The sequence below is a fragment of the Ictalurus punctatus genome, chromosome 19 (assembly GCF_001660625.3).
Source record: "Ictalurus punctatus breed USDA103 chromosome 19, Coco_2.0, whole genome shotgun sequence".
Lineage (NCBI taxonomy): Eukaryota > Metazoa > Chordata > Actinopteri > Siluriformes > Ictaluridae > Ictalurus > Ictalurus punctatus.
In genome coordinates this window covers 1,951,060-1,962,090 of record NC_030434.2, presented here as the reverse complement: position 1 = coordinate 1,962,090, position 11,031 = coordinate 1,951,060, and the positions used below count along the sequence as shown (strand labels likewise).

At 44.3% G+C, this 11,031-nt stretch overlaps 1 non-coding gene across 1 annotated transcript; it reads left to right on the top strand.

The window, feature by feature from the left end:
* The first annotated feature begins 6,672 nt into the window (after positions 1–6,672).
* Positions 6,673–6,787, top strand: LOC124629269 (U5 spliceosomal RNA). Its single transcript, XR_006984209.1, has one exon. It is a non-coding gene; the product is annotated as a U5 spliceosomal RNA (small nuclear RNA).
* The last annotated feature ends 4,244 nt before the right edge of the window (positions 6,788–11,031 follow it).

Below are 11,031 nucleotides of genomic sequence, written 5' to 3'. Positions count from 1 at the left end.
ACCCAAGGCCTCCAGTTTGTGAGGAAGCAGAGGGCACCTCTTTAGAGACTGCTCTTTGAGACAGAATCATTTGCCAATTTATTCAAGGATGGAGAAGCCATTGGGGGGCTCCTACATCAAAACACCATCCTTCAGTTATATCAGCAAAGTAGAACAGACCTCCCACTGCTAAAGTACAGGTTCCGGGTATCTCAGACACACCACAGGCAGCAGATAAACCTACTATTCACACAGCAACAATATCAGAAACAGAAGAAGGGCCTACAGGTAAGCCTGCTTCACAGTTCAGGATCTCCAAGGTGGGCCTCCACTTGGAAGGTTGTGCCGAGCATGAGAACTTAAATGAGGCTGCTTCAAAGGACAAGGATGTAACCCAGACTGCCATGCTTGCACAGTCCCATAATAATAACAGAGCGATAGCCTCAGAAGTCTGCATTCCTGCAATTCAGGAGCCTGACAGTGCAGCAAATGCTAAGTATATCAGGTAGATGGTCTTGGCAGAGGAAAATAAATTCCATCAACCTGAATTACCTTCCACAATCCTGTTTGGGAGTCAGGGGGTATGTCAATGGGAATGGAGACTGTTTCACTGTTAATGACAGCAGATATGCAATCTCCTGTAGACAGGTCAGACAGTCTTTTTCCAGGAGAGGTGGAAACTGCAGTAGCTCAAAAATTCCCACTTTCACTGGACTATGGAGTGAAAATGCCAATAAGACAAGTCCAAATAACACCAGGCACACACAGTATTGCCTTCCACTGTCCGATATAGAGTAATGTGGAAAAAATAAATACACCCAATAGAAATTATTGTTCTTGGTTTTTTGTTTGTTTGTGTTTTGTTTTTTACATATTTGACAAGCAAACATTTGATCCTCTTTGAAACAGTGCCTATTAATGAAGTTGATATACTCCATCAAATGACACACAAAATTGGCATTTTGTAATAATTTTCACAATTATTACAAAATATAAAAACAACAGATCAGTCATATGGAAAAAGTAAGTACATCCATACATTTATCACACCTTCAAATACATAAAATATAAAGCAGGTGTTCAAGACTGGGTGCCAGTGATTAGAACCTGCTTAGGGAGTGCAGATGGAACCTTATTTATGGAGATTTATTTATACCTCTCATATAGTGTCTGGTGTTCCCTTTATTACTGAGGTGTGTGGTGTCTTCATGGCAAGATCTAAAGAGTTCTGTAAGGTGTTCAGAAAAAAGGTTGTGGGTGAGTCTCACAAGGAATTTACAAAGATCCCCCATTTTAAAAAAAAAAAATAAAATTATTTCCCTGTAAGGAAAATCATTTACAAATGGGGCAGATTTCAAACAACTGCCAATTCGTTCAGATCTGGCCATCCCAGCAAAGTCAGCCCACGACCAGAATATCTGATGCAAAAAAGAATTCTCCAGGAACCCCAAAATTTCCTCACAGGATCTGCTAATAAGTCTTGCAGCTGTTGTCAAAGTGCATACTTCTACAATTAGAAATAGATTGCACAACTTTGACCTGCATGGGAGACATACCAGGAAAAAGCCTTTGCTGTCTAAAAAAGAACATTAGAGCAAGACTACAGTTTGCTAATGAGCATATAAGCAAAGACCAGGCCTTTTGGAATAAGGTGCTCTGGACAGATGAATCCAAGATGTTTGGTGGTGACCAATGACAGCTTTTCAGGAGAAGGACTTCATACCAACTATGAAGCACAGTGGTGGAAATGTTATGGTTTGGGGTTGCTATGCTGCATGCAAGAAAACCTTCAAACATCTTTCAACTGAAACAATATTGCATGGAAGAGTGGCAAAATATTCCATCAAGCTGATGTCAGAGACTGGTGGCCAATTATACAAAATTCCTGCAAGAAGTTATTTCTTCTAAAGGGGGCAATAGTAATTTCTGAGGCCAAGGGTGCACTTACTTTTTCCACAGAAGAATATCATATCTGTTGATGTTTCTGTTTAATAAATGATTGAAAAGGTTATTTTTCATTGTGGTTTTGTTCAAGTATATCAACTTCATTAATAGGCACTGTTTCAAAGATGATCAAATGTTTGCTTGTCCAAATATGTCAAAACATTGCCAGCAATTTCCATGGGGTGTACTTATTTTTTCACATGACTGTAAATGCTGATGCTCTGGAGAACATTCAGGGGTAAAAGACTGTCATCTCTCCATACCTGTTGGTAGGGTGGGATGAGGGATTTAGGAAAGCAACATTGGGAACGATAGAACAAAATGAGTCAGAAATGGAGTCAAAGACAATTGACTTGTGTTGAATGTATATTTATTTGTTACACATCAATCAGTGTATATGTTTATGTATATTTATGTACATATGTGCATACACATCCATAACTTGAAAGAATTTTCTATATATCTGCATAAATATGAACTAAAACATCAGAATTTCACACAAGTTCTAAAAGTAGACAAAGAGAACAAATGAGAAAAATATTATACTTGGTCATTTATTTATTGAGGAAAATGATCCAATATTACATATGTGACTGGCAAAACTATGCAAACCTCTTGGGTAAGCAGTTAATTTGAAGGGGAAATTAGAGTCAGGTGTTTTCAATCAATGTAATGACAATCAGGTGTGAGTGAGCACCCTGTTTTATATAAAGAAAAGGGATCTATTGGAATCTAATATGTGGGAGCGATGGTTGTGGAAGTGCATGAACAAAGGATAGTTCTGAGGACCTCACAAAATGGTTGTTGAGGCTCATCAGGCTAGAAAAGTTACAAAACCATCTCTAAAGATTTTGGACTACACCAATCCACAGACAAACAGATTATGTACAAATAGAGGAAAGTCAAGGCCATTGGTACTCTCTCTAGGAGTGGGGGCCAACAAAGATCACTTCAAGAGAAAGAATTGTAATAGTCTGCAAGGTCACAAAGGAACCCAGGGAAACATCTAAGCAACTAAAGGCCTCTCTCACATTGGCTAATGTTAATGTTCATAAGATAAGATAAGAGAAGATAAGATAAGATAAAAGCTTTATTGATCCCACACTGGGGAAATGTGTCTTTGGCCCTTTTTATACAGAACATCTTTGTTTATGGACCAGTCCAATTTAATGTTTACGTGAACACCCAGGAATGTATACGTCTACACCCTGTCAACACCCTGGATGCTCACCGGCATAGACTGGGGTGGCCTCCTGCGGACGTTGACTATCTCCTTTGTCTTACTGGCATTGAGGCAGAGGTGGTTTAATTCACACCAGTTGACAAAGTCAGCGATGACCTCCCAGGATTCCTGATCATTCTCCTCTGATACTTGTCCAACAATGACTAGCAACATAGTACATCTGTATGTGGCAACTGCTAGTGTTATGCTTGAAGTCCGCTCTATATAGGGTGAAGAGAAAGGGAGCGAGCACTGTACCCTGTGGTGCTCCCGTGCTGCTAACCACTACATCAGACATCAGACATACAGTCCTGGAGCCTTACATACTGTGAGATAGTTGATGATCCATGCAGCCAGATGGCAGTTAACTCCAGCTCTCAAAAGCTTCCCCCTAAGTAGTGATGGCTGAATTGTATTGAAAGCACTGGGGGAAAAAAAAACCCTGATCCTCACAATGCTCCCAGTATTCTACAGGTGTAGAAGTGATCCGTGCATCAGATAAATAATGGCATCATCAACCTCAATGCCTGGTCAGTAAGGGAACTAGGGGGGTCTAGCACTGAGCTCACCAGGGTCCACAGGAAATAAATAAATGTTCAAATTGAGCGATTGTACAAAATGAAACAGGGGTCAATCGTAAAGGTTTCAGATGTACTTAATGGAAAAAGGGAGGGGACCTAATAGGTTTTAATACAAAGTAGGGTTAGAAGGAGGAGGGAAAAAAAAAGCTTTGAGATGCAAAGTCGGCTGGGGTGGAGTCTAGCTGCTCAATCCTCTCTGTACAAGGTCCTCAAGCACGTGGTAAGGCATGTCTTCCAGGCATGGAGGCTTTGCCAGCTGGTGCTCGTTAAGCCAGAGGCTATAACGGGTTATAACGGGGAGAGAGAGGCAAACTGCATCATGGGAGATGTGGATATGGGGACTCATGGAAAGACTGGGGAGGACAGGCTGGGGGGAGGGAGAGGGAAGGGTTTCATGTGGAAGGGGGAGTTTTTTGGTTTTTTTCTTGAATGGGGGGCACAATGGTAAAGTTAAATGTGGCATCCCTGAATGTTCGGGGAATTAAGCAGCCCCTAAAGATGGCAGCAATGTTTGACTTTACGATCTGTCCCTTTTGATGTTATGTTTTTGCAGGAATGTGATGCAAGTTCAGAGGCTGTGGGGAAGAATTTTTCGAAGGGGTGGGAAATGGGAGGGGGGATGGAGTGGGGGTGTTATTTAGATCTTTTGATTTCAAAGTAGTGGCAGCAGTTTCGATGGTGACAGTGAGGGTAATATGTGTGGATGGGAGGTGGAAAAAAAATTCAGGGCAATTGGGGTATTTGCCCTTGCAGGGGAGAACAAAGAAGGGGGTTTTCCCAGCAGTTGGAGCCATTTGGGGGGGGGTATTTAATGTAAATATAGAAGCAGAGGGGGGAAGAGAGCGGGCCCAGGTAATGGCAGGAACAGATCTGGTGGACATGTTCAGGGTCATCAAGCCACAGGTCATACCTGGGGTAACTCTAGAGGCGATACCTCAGGGCTCGACCTCTTATTTGTAGCAGATGGGGTCAGAGTACAATCGTTTCTCCAGAGACCCTTTTGGGCTTCTGATCTCTGATCACTGCATGGTCATTGGAGGCATACAACTAGAGGCGGGGCAAAGAGAGCGATGTCCGTGGCAGTTAAATGTGACTGTGTTGCAGGCCCCCTCATTTTGCAAAGCCTTCTGCCACCTCTATGTTGGCTGGTGGCATATGAGAGTGTTGTATACAACGCGGGCAGAATGGTGGAAGGGGGTAAAAAAAAAAAGAGGGTTGCCACTCTGGGCCTCTGGTGGGGACAAGAGAGGGTGAGGAGAAAGCGAGAGAGGGTGAGGGAATGGTCGGGGGTGTTACAGGAGGCATGGCAAAAGGGAGATCAAGGGCAGCTTAGGGAGGCCCTGCGACTGTAAGCTTTTTAACAAGATTTTAGCTGCATGTATGTCGACCGTCCTAGAGGACGTGATCCACCCGTATCAAGCATGTGCTGTGCCTGGGAGGAAGATCACAGACAGCCTAGTGCTGATTAGAGATGTCATCTGTTACGCGAGAGCCAGAAATATCCAACTAGTAGTGCTAAATATAGATTTCGAAAAAGAATTTGACCGAGTCTCGCACCAGTTCCTGTTTCAGGTATTGGACAAAATGGGGTTCCCTGGTAGGTTTATAGCCTGGGTGGGACTGCTGTATAATGGCCTATTCAGCAAAATTTTGGTTAATGGGCCTGTATCCAAAGCAGTAAATATCCACAGTGGCATCCATCACGGGTGTCCTTAATCTCCCCTCCTGTATGTGGCTTGCACTGAGCCACTGGCACAGATCTTGGACTGGTGGACTGACCGCAACGTGTGCTGTATATATGGACGACGTAACCCTTTTAGCCACCGATGTTTTATCTATACGAAGAGCAATGGACTCGACTGACTGGTACGGTCAGGCCTCTGGCGCTAAGCTCAACAGGAGCAAGTCTGGGTTCCAGCTATTCAGGCCGTGGGGTAACGTGGACACAGGCGGACTGGAATTGGTTTTTAAAGCCGACCTACGGATTTTAGGTGTTAAATTTGACCAAGAGCGTGGAGGACAGGCAAAGAAAGTCAGGCAAAGACTGGGCTTTTAGGGACTAAGAATGCTGACTCTCAAATGTAAAATTTTAATTTTTAAAGCAGGGATTTTACCTTTAATATTACTTGTCTGTTCTGGTTTTTGTCCCCCCAGGAACTTTCTTTCAGTTTTTTACTTCGTCTGGGGGTTTAAGTGGGAGAGGGTGAAGAGGGAGGTCATGAAGAAGAGACCAGAGCACGAAAGGTTGGAATGTAAGGCTGTTTCAGGTCTTGTTTAAAATTGGAAAGTAATGCAAATTATTAAAGAACATGAAGAGCTGCACTTTAAAGGTGAGGGGGCTGAAGAATCCCACAAAGAGGAGAGGGTTGTTTTTATTCCTAAAGTATGTGGCCTTCGACATTCTGTTTTGTTTTTTCCAAGAATATCACCTGAAAGATAGAGAAGATGTGGTTGCTTTCAAAATAAGATTGAGAAAAAGGGTTTTCAGAGTGGGGCATAGGTAACATGAAAGAAGATGGGCTGGAAATTTTGTTTAAAGGGTGGGATGCTGTAATAGAAGCATCAGTGAGCGTAGTGTCATGGTGGCCCATGTATGTCGACTGTAGGTGGCGGGGGATCGCCCTCAAACTGATAAATGTCTATGCACCTTGCAAGGACGGGGCAGTTCTTCAGTGCCCTGGAGTCAAAAAAAAAAAAAATTGTATATTTAATTGTACAAAATGGAACAGGTGTCAGTCGTAAAGGTTTCAGATGTATTTAATGGGAAAAGGGAGGGGACCTATTAGGTTTTAATACAAACCACAGCCCACATCCAGCTCTAGACCAATCCTACATCTGTAGCTATCAAGGCTGTGCAGGTGGAAGGGGCCGACACAAGCCAACCTACCCTAGACCGGATTTCTAGGCCTCCGATGGAGTTTTGGAGGCCTGGAATGACCTCCTGTATGGCTCGGGTTTCTCCTCATTCATGCATAAATCTTTCGCCTTTTACTAAAGATTTTCGTGGAGAGGAATGTTGACGAGTTCAACTTATTTTTGTGAGCTTTGCTGTGGCAAAGCTGTATTTCTTTTACAGTTTAATGTAAGAGAGGAAAGAAGTTTGGCTTTGGGATGCAAGGTCAGTTGGGAGTGGTGCCTAGTTGCTCAATCCTCTTTGCGCAAGGTCTTCAAGCCTTCAAGGTCATGCATGTCGTCCAGGAGTGGAGGCTTTGCCAGCTGGTGCTAGTTAGGCCAGAGGCCATAATGGGTTATCGCTTCTCTGCCTTTTGGCTAAGATCAATTGGTAGTGACAGCGATCGACTCTTTGGTGGCCGTTGTTCTCAGCCTTTTCATGGCTTTGGATAAAACGATCCAAAGAGAAAATTTGTGCGGACCCTGTGATTTTCAGCTTCATTTGGTGAATGAAACATCGAGCCAGTGGACTTGTGAATAGGTAAGTACAAATTTATTTATTTCTTTTTCCATTTTGCGTTTTCAAAATATTTATTTCGTTTAGGTTTGTATTTGATTTACTTATTTATTATAGTTTATTTATTTATAGAATAGTGGTGCTTCCAAAATGTTAGCTGCTCGTGCCGGCACGAGGAGGCACCACAGCGTGCGCTTCTTATTTAAAGATGTGGACGGTCAGCTCCTGGGGATGTCACACCTTGACTTCTCCAGGAAGCTAATCCAAAATCGCTAAATTTCAAACCTGAAGAACTGAACTGTCTTGTGACTCTGCCCCTGAACAAAAGGTTATCACATTAATATTAGGACTGCATCTCTGTTTAATGATTTCTGGCAAAGGTTCGATGGTTGTAAGGCCCATTTCTCCATGTTCACCGTGGAGAAACTTTCTGATAATTCACTTAAAACGGTGATTGTTAGGATGTTTAATGAAACGGTGAGTGGGGATGACATTTGTGTCTGGCTGGGTAGATTTTGCACTGTTCGCGGACAACCAGTCAAAGTGTTGGATGAGGACAGTATCTGGAATTGTTCCTGGCAGATTCCCATTAAACAATGGGAAGATGCTGGGGCTACCCGGGCCTGAGACATCTGCCTTCCATGATTGTGTTGGGAGAGAACAGAGGCTACATTCACCATCAAGGTATGCCCAAACTGCCACAAATGTGGGAGAATGGGACATCTAGCCGAGGCATGCCAGGAATTAATATGTGGAAAATGTAGAGAAATTGGTCACGTTTTTGATGAGTGCACCATTGGCAATCGGTGTGGGGGGACAAACCACTTCTGAGATTGCCCTAAAAGTTTTGCCAACAAACTGAAGGGTAACAAGATGGCTGCCCCACAAACGGAGCAAACAATGGAGAAGGAGGCGGGCCCTGTGGTTTTGGCGGGAAAGTCAAGTCTCCCGTCAGCCTCAGGGCTGGAGGAGAAACCAGTAAGTGGAGTGACCTTAGGGGCGGAGTCAGGTAACCAGAGGGAGGAAGCCCCCCCCAGAGAATAAAGGACAGGAAATGGAGGAAGGGGAGGAAGGGATGGCTTCCTCCATGCAGACAGTTTCAGAGGTAAGTTTAGTATCTGGGGAGAGTGGGCCAGACAGTCCACTACCAAATGTTCAGATGCAGAAAAGCAGGACCTGAACCCAGGCCCACTGGGATCAAGGAAGAGCAAGTGTCACAAGAGATAATATGCCTTTAATTTGATTTTAACATTGTCTCTGCCTGTTTATTTTTAACACTGTTTATACCTTTTTAACTATACTGTTCATGACCCACACAATCTCAATGTCACGCATCAGGAAACTCTAGACTCCACTTCCCATCAGCCACTGCACTGCACTACATGTCACATGACCACCTGCACCTGATTCACGTTTCTGTTAATGAGCACTCTTGTGTATATATAGTCCTTGTCTGCACCATTAGCTTGTCTTTCGTTGTCTTAGACTGCTGCATTCTATGTTTCATGATCTTGTGAGTTTATGTTTAGTGTTGCCACAGTAGTATGCCAAGTAGTCCTAGATTCATGTTGTTTATGACTCAGTGTTTGTTTCATGCCACAGTGTTTAGTCAAGTTGTCTTAGTCTCTCGGTATGTTGCTTCAAATAAAGTCATTATCTGCACCTGCTTCTGGCTCAACCTCGACTCGTGACACTCAACCATCAATGTGAGAAGTGTGAGGTCCACCCTGAGAGCACAGAGTGTATTATCCCTTTTAAGTCAGATGTGATTTTATTGCAAGAGTGTGCTCTGTCCTTTTTATGTAATTACAGGAAATGGGAAGGCTTGTGGACCCCGGGACCCTCGGTGTGGAGTGGTTCCAATTTTAACAAGTGTGATGGCGTCGCTATATTAATAAAAAAAATCCCAATATTGTGGTGAAGGGCAGCACAGTGGTGAGGGATGGCCGGGCAATTTTAGCCAATCTGACTTTTTTAGATAGGGATTTTACTATTCTTAATGTGTATGGTTTTATAGAAAAAAATGAAAGGTATGAACTTCTAGAAGACCTGCAGTCCCACATGCTAGGGAGGGTTCCCCTAATTATAGCAGGGGATTTTAATTGTATTTTAATAGCGAAAGATAGGAAAAGGGTAGCGGGGAGGGCACGGTAGATAAAACATCGGTTTTACTTCAGGGTTTAATCAAAGATTTCAAACTAGTCGACTGTTTTAAAGCACTGCATCAAAGAGAGGAGGGCTCCACCTGGTTCAGTGGTGATGGCACCAGAGCCTCTCGGATCGACTATGTTTTTACATGGGACTGCCCGCCGACCGATGCTACACTGACCCAGGAATGGATGGACTCCCCCTAGAATTTTATCTGACTTTCTTTAAAGAATTTGAGACCTTGGACAGACTTCCAGACAGCTTCAGAACAAGGATAGAGTCACTCCTACACAAAAAAGGTGACGACAGACCTCAGAAACTGGAGACCCATCACGCTTTTAAACTTTGATTGTAAACGTTTTAGCAAGATTTTATCTGCACGCATGTCGACCGTTTTAGAGGACGTGATCCAACCGGATTAAGCATGTGCTGTGCCAGGGAGGAAGATCACTGACAGCCTAGTGCTGATTAGAGACATCATCTGTTACGCGAGAGACAGAAATATCCGGCTAGCAGTCCTGAATCTAGATTTCGAAAAAGCATTTGACAGAGTCTCGCACCAGTTCCTGTTTCAGGTATTGGACAAAATGGGGTTCCCTGATAGGTTCACAGCCTGGGTGGGATTGCTGTATAAGGGCATAGTCAGCAAAATGTTGGTTAATGGGCATGTGTCCAAAGCAGTAAATATCCGCTGTGGCATCCGTCAGGGGTGTCCTTTATCTCCCCTCCTGTATGTGGCTTACATTGAGCCACTGGCACAGATCTTGAGAAGGGATAAATGGATCAAAGGACTAGAAGTGCCTGGGACTGGTGGACTGACCGTAACGTGTGTCTTATATATGGACAACGTCACCCTTTTAGCCACCGACGTTTTATCCATACGAAGAGCAATGGACTTGACTGACTGGTACGGTCAGGCCTCCAGCACTAAGCTCAACAGGAGCAAGTCTGGGTCCCAGCTATATGGAGTGGAATTGGTTTTTAAAACCAACTTACGGATTTTCAGTGTCAAATTTGACAGACGGTGGAGGACGGGGAAACTGGGCCGACTTGTTAGGGAAAGTCAGGCAAAGACTGGGCTTTTGGGGACAAAGACAGATGAAGGTAAAATGTTAATTTTTAAAAGCAGTGATTTTACCGTTAATGTTACTTGTGTGTTCTGTTTTTAGTCCCCCAAGAAACTTTCTTTTAGACCTGGAGAGGGCGGGTTTTTACTTCGTCTGGGGGTCCAAGTCGGAGAGAGAGTGAAGAGGGAGGTCGTGAAAGAGACCAGAGAACGGCGGGAAAGGCCTCCCGGACCCCCACCTTTTTTTAGGCAGCCAGTTTACTGCCCTCCACATCGGGTACACTGTGACCAAATTCTCACGCCATGAGAAAGCAATGGGACAGTCCCAGGCCTCAATCAAAGTGAGGCCAAACAAGTTTGGAAGAACGCTGCCCACCCTGCTCTTCAGAACAGGCACAAGGACTTGTCATGGATGGTGGCCCATGAGATTCTCCCGGTCAGGGCGGTCATGCACTCCCGGGGAATGGGCTCCAACCCTATCTGCCCACGACCCGGATGCAATGCGCCGGAGACCGTGCGACACCTTTATGGGAGTGCGGCACTGCGCGGGACCAGTGGACCATGACCGGCCCCCTGTATTTCCCGTGCCTGTCAGCAGGTGGGATCCAGATGGACTACAAGCTCGCCATCCTCGGAGAGATTCACCACGCTCTGGCTCACCCTCAACGCTATAAAAAGGATG